At 34.4% G+C, this 9,811-nt stretch overlaps 1 long non-coding RNA gene across 1 annotated transcript; it reads left to right on the top strand.

The window, feature by feature from the left end:
- Positions 1–571: 571 nt before the first annotated feature.
- LOC137242839 (uncharacterized) lies at positions 572–3,326 on the top strand. The gene is made up of 3 exons (XR_010950385.1): positions 572–736; positions 801–2,150; positions 2,232–3,326. It is a non-coding gene; the product is annotated as an uncharacterized lncRNA (long non-coding RNA).
- The last annotated feature ends 6,485 nt before the right edge of the window (positions 3,327–9,811 follow it).

The following is a 9,811-nucleotide window of genomic DNA, read 5'->3' as shown; positions in this document are numbered from 1 at the left end:
GACAATTAGTTACTGCCGTGGCGGTACATTTTTTATTAAAAAATAGTTTTAAGTTATTTTATTACTAAATGCATATAATTTATCGCATTATTTTCCCACAACCGAGAAGAATTTAAAAGTTTTATGTTTTCTCTCCATCCTATTCGCCTAATACCTGCACGCAGATTTTAACAATCTGAACACAGATAAGTTGTTACTGTAAAGGTGAGCCAACCATATCATTGAACCGCGACTCATCACTACAGCAACCCATAAAGCACACATAAAAGATTGCGCATTGCGCATGTAAACAAAAGATCAGCTGTTTTTTATGGGCAATTTTTACATCATTTTCCTTTAGCTCTTTTTTTTCTCTCTTTCTTTCATTCGCTCAAGCAGTCAAGTGTGACGTAGATACGCAGAACAAAGCAATTTTGAACTCGTGAATGCGCAATCTTCTGTGTGTGATTTGTGACAGCAACCATGGTGTAACCATACAGGTGCTGACTGGAAAACAGCTAACTTTTTTAATATAATCGCCCCTATTACGGTTGTCAATATTGTCAAAAATAGTGTCGAAACCTCCCAATTGGTATTGGTGTCATGAAAGCCGATAACTATTGGCAGCTGTTGATGCTTTTTTGGTATTTACCACAAAAATATTGATGTACTATTGACGCGTGTCAACATACAATTTGTCAACACAGTTTTTGGTGACGACAAGCATGCAATAAAATATTCTGCTGTTAAAAATTTGGTAAAATAAGTCTGACTTATACTTTTATACACACTTTATTTGTTTAGTTTTTATTAAATTTCAGAAATTGGTGAAAATAGCGAACAGCAACCAATTTGCGCAGCTTGTTAAAAAAAAGTTTGAAAAGAAGTCGTCTCCCTACTTTCATTGATGGTCATATTTGCTGAACGTACGTAAAAGTAGCTCTACTTAACCGGAAATAATCAACAAATCTGAAATAAATTAAATATAAACATGAAAGTTGGTTGATTACAATTTAGCAAACATCCAACAATTTGATTATATTTTCCATTAGTACCCACCGCTCTGGGATGTAGAGGAATCGTTGTTGGTGTACTAATAGGAAATTTAATCATCCACTAATATCTTCACAAAAGTTTAGAAATAAGTTCTTTATATTTTGCTTGTAATATTCACTTATGAACTAATAGAAATTGCAATGGGCAATCATAGTACTTACTTCGTATCTGCCAATTAATAATGTCAAATCTTTGGCGCATTTCACTTCTTTTGAGGAGCAACCCACAAGAACTGAAAAGCTTTGTGTTTTCTCTCCATTCCATTCGCCTACTTTCAGCACATAGATTTTGGCAATTTGGAAACAGATATGTTGTTGCTGTTGAAATGAGCCAACCTATGGCGGAACTATTCAAGATGGCAGTAGGGCGACATACACATACAAACATAAATAAAAGTTCCATGTACTTTGGTTTTGTAGGAAGATGAAATGTAAAAGCATATTAAAAAGGGAACAATCAGCTGAGTAGATTGCATTAATTGCATTGCGCATCATCAGCGCCATCTGATATACAAAAGTAGCAAACTCTCAACTTTTTACAAGCAAAGCATAAGAAGAAAAATTTGTGCTGAAGACCCAAACGCAATCGACTTTTGCATCGTTTTGGCACTGGCGTCACTTTGAAATAACACACGTTTCCCAGCCACAACGAACGCAAAAGAAAAAGTCACATTTTGATTTTTGTCATGATGGAAAATGAAAATAACCAATTTAGAAACCCATAAACGGTAGAAGATATTATCTAAAATTGAACATTAGAGATTGGAAATAGACATAACCTTTCACGCAAACCAAATGATAACGCAAGTGAAACGTAAATTTTTAATATTTGTTTGTATTGCTTTGGCTTTGCTGTTTAATAAGATTAGATTATTTATTTATTACGGCCAGAAGCCTAATTCGTAAATTAGAAAATATTACAGTTTTTTATCTTATAGCTAAGGTTTTACAATATTCATATAATTTTGTTTTAAATACTGTTATTTGGTTGCAACTTTTTATATCCATAGGCAGATCATTGTAACTTTTCAGACCCTTGTAGAAAATGTTCTGTTGATCAATTTCAGTTCTAAAAAACGGCAATTTGAAATTATGTTTGTTCCTCGTATTTATGTTGTGAGTTTGCTCAACTAATGCTATATTTTTATTTAAATACTCAGGTACATTTCCATGTTTGATATTAAATATGAATTTCAGGGAGTGGAAAAAAATCTTTTGTTTCACACTTAAACAGTCTAAGGTCTTCAACTTATCAGCCGTTCGTGTATCTCTAAGTTTCTCAAGAATAAATCTCATGCATCTATTTTGAAGCTTTTGGAGCTTGTCTACTTTTTTATCCGATATTATGAATAGAATGGACGGGCAGTACACGAAGTGCGGTTCTATAACTGATTTATATAAAATTATTTTGTACTTTTTTTGAATGAATTTAGTTGTTCTCTGCATCACTCCTATTTTATTAGCAACTTTTTTAATTGTATAATTTATATGATCTTCAAATTTAAATTTATTATCGATTATTATTCCTAAGTATTTTATATTGTTAACTCTTTGTATGATTTCATCATTTATGTTTAGCTCGGCTATATCATCCTCATTGATATTCCTCCTTGTTATTATCATATATTTAGTTTTATTTATATTTAGTTTCAGTCTATTACCACACAACCATTTATACAAGTTATTTAGTTCATGTTGCATTTTGGCAAGTGCAGTATTAATATTATTTTCACTTATCATAATTAATGCATCATCCGCAAAACGTCTAATTTCACAACCTTCGATAGCATTGACTATGTCATTTACGTATATAAGAAATAGTATAGGTGCCAATACTGAGCCTTGAGGTAACCCTATGCTCTAATTAATCCGACGTCACAGCATTTATAATTGTTTTCTGCTTTCTCTGCTTCAAATAGTTGCGGAACCATTTAAGTTCAATATCAGTTATGCCAATCCGCTGCATTTTTTTTATTAATATCTCTCTATCCACCGTTTTAAAAGCTCTTTTGAGGTCAAGGAAAACTGAAACCACTACTTTTTTGTTGTTTATCTCTTCTTTCCAATCAGACGTCACCAAGTTCAGCGCTGTCTCACAGGAATGTTTTTTCCTAAATCCTGACTGTTGGTAGACTAGTATATTATTTACTTCAAGATGATTCACCAACTGATTCTTAACAACGACTTCGAGAATTTTAGCATCACTTGGCAGGGTATTTATGGGTCTAAGTTCTTCAGGTTGCATTGTCTTTTTAACTTTTTCCACAGGTATTATTGTTGACGTTTTCCACATTTCAGTACCACACCATCTTCTAAGCTGTTATTGATTATTGAGCATATAAATATCCGGTATACGATATACAATCTTTTAGTACACCTTCGGATAGCGGTTTCCTTCCACCTATTTTATATTTAAAGTCTTTTTGGATATTAATAACATCATCGGTGGTAATTTCAGCAAACTTTAATTTTGAATTAATCCTCTAGTGCTACTTGACAGGTTTCGATGTTATTATTAATTTCAATCACACTGTTTACAAAAAATCTATTCAGACCATTTGCCAGATCGGTTTCGTTTTCAGCCAGTATGCCATCCAGTATCACCTTTTTTATCCCTTCGTTATCTTTAGTTAGGTTAACCGTTTGTTTGAGATATTTCCACATTTCTTTAGCATTATATTCATTCAAAATGATTTTATTCTCCATATACTTTATTTTTTTTTTAATTTGACTAATTTTTTGTATGACCTATTTATATTTTTATATTCATCCCACTCTCCAGTTTGTAACGCACACGTGTACATATTGTATTTGTATTTATTCATTTGTGCCAATTCTCTGTCATACCATTTATTCATTAACTTGATATGCACTTCTTTCTCGTAGGTTAAACTTTCCATAGCCTGAATCATTATATTACTAATTAATTCGACTTTAACATCAATTGACAAGTTTATAGTAAAGTTGAAGTTAAATGATCTAAGGATGCTTATTAAAATATCACTATTGTATTTGTCCCAAGCTATGATTTTCTTGGTCAGTCTCATCTTGTATACTTTGAACGTTTTAATATTAAATTTTATAGTTCAATGATCAGATATTTTGTATTACTGCAAATTATTACAGAGAATTTCATCCTTGTTTGAAAATAATAAATCAATTTTCGATTCACTTTTATCTGTGATTCGCGTATTAAATTCTATTTTTTGGCTCATGCACAGCAAATATCTCATTTAATTTAGTACTATATGTTGAAATGCAGTTCATGTTAATATTAAAATCACCGACTACTATATTATGGTTACTTTTTTCATATTTATCAATTAGAATTTCATTTAGGTATTCTACAAAAGCTGCATCACTAGTGCTTGGCGAGTGGTACAGAGCTCCAATCTGCCACTTTTTATCAACCTTCTTCAGTTTTATTACAATGCACCATACGTTTTCATTTATGTTATCATTATAGATTACTTTAGCATCAATTGTACTATGCACATAAACTAATACACCTCCTGTGTTCCTGCTATGGGAATCACATCTTATCATTTTTTAGGTTGCTATTTTTAATTCATTGTCTAGAATATCTTTGGTTGTACATGTTTCAGAGCACAGTATGATGCCTGGTCTATGAACTTCAGCCAACATTTCCAACTCTGATTTGTTAGCTACTAGGCTATTTATGTTTAAATAGATGCATTTAAAGTCATTGTTGATGTCCTTTGTGGATCTTTTTTGGTACTTTGATACTCTACGTTGCATAACATTAGTATGGTCCAGGTGAACCAGTGGTCTGATTGTTAGTAGCTGGTATCCTAGCCTTTGTTTTTTTACATTTAAGTGTTTTAAGTAGACAGGGCAATGTCTGCTATTGCACGGGTGATTGGTATCAAGCCCTAGATTTAATTTCTCATTAGCTCTAATACAATTTATGCACATATTTTTAGGTTGTTCCTTGGACTCCATGGGTTTATGTTTACCCAAGCATTTGCTACAAACATCTTAATTTTTGCATTCACTAGCTCTATGGTTGTATCCTTTGCATTTAAAACACATCCTTTACATTTAAAACACGTTGTTGCGTTGCCTGAAGATTGAATCTGCAGACATTGGTGCGTTATCGGTAACCGTATCGGTAACCTTATAACAGCTGATTCGACCAACCTTATGGGAATCAATGTAATCGATTATTGGTGCCATATCGTAACGCTAAGGTCGTAACCGTGTCGTAGCCAGCCAATTGATGATTGGTTTTTCGCCATATCCATAACCTAAAAATATTTGAGTTGGTGAATTTAATAACTTTTTGTAGATTTTATATGTTGTTTTGGATACGTTATGACTAAGAGACTTAGTTTTTGTGGAATATGTTTGTAATTTTTTGCGTTTTCTTCATTTTTATGAAATTTTCACGATTTTTAGGTTAAGGCACCATTAATTGATAACAATGTATCATATAGGCTTACGTTAGGGATACGACTACAGCGATACGAAAAACGCCACCAATGACTCCGCCTTAAGAAAATAGCCATAATAAATAAATTAAGGCGTGAAAGTTCAGAGTCAGCTGTTGACGCAATACAGGCGCCAAAATGACGCAAAAGTCGATTATGTTTGGCCCTTAGAGCGTTTTCAGGCTAACATTGGCATGTATGTATAGGAATGCGTTAAACACATCTATATGAAAACTTCTTATGTGACGGGGCTTTAGTAAATGATTCCAAAGATCATACACCATCAACTGTTAGCGTATCAAAATTTGTACTATATTGTGTAAGAACTGAATAAAAACCGGTTCGGCACATATCTAACAAAAACATTTTCACCAAGTTCTTGCCATCTTGTCATTCACCATATCCATGTCGCCTTTCACCATATCCATCACGAGCCTCTGCAGCACCTACAGGCGAATGCAAAGCCCAACGCGACACCTGTCGCCATGAAGGATTGCGACTTAGCTAAGAAAGTTGTACAGTTTCGCCACCACTAAAAAAACATTTTCCCCATAATCAATCTTGCCGTCTATTATGTCCATCTTGCCCTTATATATTGTTCACATTGCACCTCAAATTTGTGATTCATTTTCCCTTTTCCAAATTTATTTAAGGAACAAAGAATAATTATACCTTTCATGAAATGAAATAATATATTAATTTCGTCACGAATCCCACAATTGTAAGACCTTAAAGGAAAATAGATAAACCCACCATTAAGTATACCGAAATAATCAGGATCAAGAGCTAAGTTGATTTAGCCATGTCCGTCTGTCAGTCTGTCTGTTTGTATGCAAACTAGTCCCTCAATTTTTGAGATATCTTGATAAAATTTGGTGAGCGGGTGTATTTGGGTGTCCGATAAGACATTTGTCGGAACAGACCTGATCGGACCACTATAGCATATATCCTCCAAACAAACCGATTTTTCAGAAAAAGAGGATTTTTGCCACATCTTCCTCAATTTATCAGATTGAAGCTTCAAACTTCACCATATTCTTTCGTATATAGCAGATATTGTTGTGTGAAAACATCATATAGATCGGTGATATATATAATATATATATGACGGTATATTTAGTATATATATATAGTATATATATACTTTTTTTTTTTGCAATTTCAGCCACATTTTAACAGCTAGAAGCTTCAAATTTCACCAAATGCTTACGTGTATAGCATATATTGATGTCTGAAAAAATCATTGAGATCGGTGGTATATATATTATATACCCCATATAAACTGTCATTTTTGCCCCTTTTTTACGGCTAGAAGCTTCAAAATTCATCAAATTTCATCAAATAGTTACGTTTACGTCATATATTTTTGAAATACGTGATTCGTAGTCATAGTTTTTACATGCAGACCACAAAAAATGTGAAGCTTTGCATCGTCACACGAAGTACCTACCTATTTTTATACTCAGTTGAGCAGAGCTCACAGAGTATATTAACTTTGATTGGATAACGCTTGGTTGTACAGGTATAAAGGAATCGAGGTAGATATAGACTACCATATATCAAAATCATCAGTATCGAAAAAAAATTTGATTGAGCCATGTCCGTCCGTCCATCCGTCTGTCCGTTAACACGATAACTTGAGTAAATTTTGAGGTCTCTTGATGAAATTTGGTATATAGGTTCCTGGGCACTCATCTCAGATCGCTGTTTAAAATGAACGATATCGAACTATAACCACGCCCACTTTTTCGATATCAAAAATTTCGAAGAACCGAAAAAATGCGATAATTCATTGCAAAAGACGGATAAAGCGATGAAACTTGATAGGAGGGTTGACCTTATGACGCAGAATAGAAAATTAGTAAAATTTTGGACAATGGGCGTGGCACCGCCCACTTTTAAAAGAAGGTAATTTAAAAGTTTTGCAATCTGTAATTTGGCAGTGGTTGAAGATATTTGGCAGGAACGGTACTACTATTACTATATATGTGCTAAATAAAAATTAGCAAAATCGGATGATGAACACGCCCAGTTTTAAAAAAAATTTTTTTTAAGTAAAATTTTAACAAAAAATTTAATATCTTTACTGTATATAAGTAAATTATGTCAACATTAAACTCCAGTAATGATATGATGCAACAAAATACAAAAATAAAAGAAAATTTCAAAATGGGCGTGGCTCCGCCCTTTTTCATTTAGTTTGTCTAGAATGCTTTTAATGCCATAAGTCGAACAAAAATTTACCAATCCTTCTGAAATTTGGTAGGGGCATAGATTCTATGACGGTAACTGTTTTCTGTGAAAATGGGCGAAATCGGTTGAAGCCACGCCCAGTTTTTATACACAGTCTGTCCTTCCGCTCGGCCGTTAACACAATAACTTGAGCAAAAAGCGATATATCTTTACTAAACTTAGTCCACGTATTTATCTGAGCTCACATTATCTTGGTATAAAAAATGGCCGAAATCCGACTATAACCACGACCACTTCTTCGATATCGAAAATTACGAAAAATGAAAAAAAATGCCATAATTCTATACCAAATACGAAAAAAGGGATGAAACATGGTAATTTGATTGGTTTATTGATTCAAAATATAATTTTAGAAAAAACTTTGTAAAACGGGTGCGACACCTACCATATTAAGTAGAAGAAGATGAAAAAGTTCTGCAGGGCGAAATCAAAGCCCTTGGAATCTTTGCAGGAATACTGTTCGTGGTATTACATATATAAATAAATTAGCGGTACCCGACAGATGATGGTCTGGGTCAACCTGGTTCACATTTTGGTCGATATCTCGAAAACCCCTTCACATATACAACTAAGGGCCACCGCTTTTAAAACCCTAATTAGTGCCTTTAATTTGATACCCATATCATACAAACACATTATAGAGTCACCCACTTTTAGGGCGTTATCTCGAAAAGACGTCCACCTATAGAACTAAGGCCCTCTCCCTTTTAACACCTTTCATTTGATACCTATATCGTACAAACACATTCTATAGTCACCACGGGTCCACCTTTATGGCGATATCTCGAAACGGCGTCCACCTATGGAACTAAGGGGCACCCCCTTTTAAAATACTCATTAGCACCTTTCATTTGATACCCATATCGTACAAACATATTCTAGAGTCACCCCTGGTCCACCTTTATGGCGATATCTCCAAAAGGCGTCCACCTATACATCTAAGGCTCACTCCCTTTTAAAATACTCATTAACACCTTTCATTTGATACCCATATCGTACAAACATATTCTAGAGTCACCCCTGGTCCACCTTTATGGCGATATCTCGAAAAGGCGTCCACCTATACAAATAAGGCTCACTCCCTTTTAAAATACTCATTAACACCTTTTATTTGATACCCATATCGTACAAACATATTCTAGAGTCACCCCTGGTCCACCTTTATGGCGATATCTCGAAAAGGCGTCCACCTATAGAACTAAGGCCTTTCGTTTGATTCCCATATCGTACAAACACATCCTAGAGTCACCCCTGGTGCACCTTTATGGCGATATCTCGAAAAGGCATCCACCTATAGAACTGAGGATCACTCCCTTTTAAAATACTCGTTAAATACTCGTTACCACCTTTCATTTGATACCCATATCGTACAAACACATTCCAGGGTTACCCTAGGTTAATTTTCCTACATGGTGATTTTCCCTTATTTAGTCTCCAAAGGTCTCAGCTGAGTATGTAATGTTCGGTTACACCCGAACTTAGCCTTCCTTACTTGTTTATTTTATATTTATCTTAAAAATCGTTTAGGTATGCACATCTGTTCACTATATATTTCTTATCTTATATATCCGATTATTTGGAGATTACGAACGGGATAAGATTATTGTTCAGCCCCATTTATGAAAGGTATGAAGTCTTCGGCACAGCCGAAAAGAGTCCCGTCCTTACTTGTTTTTAAATAAAAATCTTCAAGATCGGCTTACAAGGGGAAGCAAGTAATTTTTTGCGCAAGAGAACTTGAAAAAACGCTTCAACTATCTAAACAGTTTCATCTTGGGGAACCATACAGATTCTCCACCATCTGCTAATAAGCTAATTGGTACTTTTTTTAGCAGCTTTGACATTTCTACTTTTAGCTCAGTACGGTTTTGACACTAATCCGTAGAACTACAAAAACAAGGTATAGGAATTCTCATGGAACTTGGGGGTGGGGAGGGAGGGATGGCCTGAAGGTTTAATGTAGCCATATAAATCGTTCCCGAGATGGCCGGGATAGCACCTTAATGGTGCTTTGTTATCGGAGCGTACCGGATTGTATCCGGCAAAGGACCATCACATCGATAACACTCCCCA

Source organism: Eurosta solidaginis, chromosome 2 (genome assembly GCF_040869045.1).
Source record: "Eurosta solidaginis isolate ZX-2024a chromosome 2, ASM4086904v1, whole genome shotgun sequence".
NCBI lineage: Eukaryota > Metazoa > Arthropoda > Insecta > Diptera > Tephritidae > Eurosta > Eurosta solidaginis.
The sequence above is the reverse complement of the archived record's forward strand: the minus strand, read 5'-3'. Positions and strand labels throughout refer to the sequence as shown.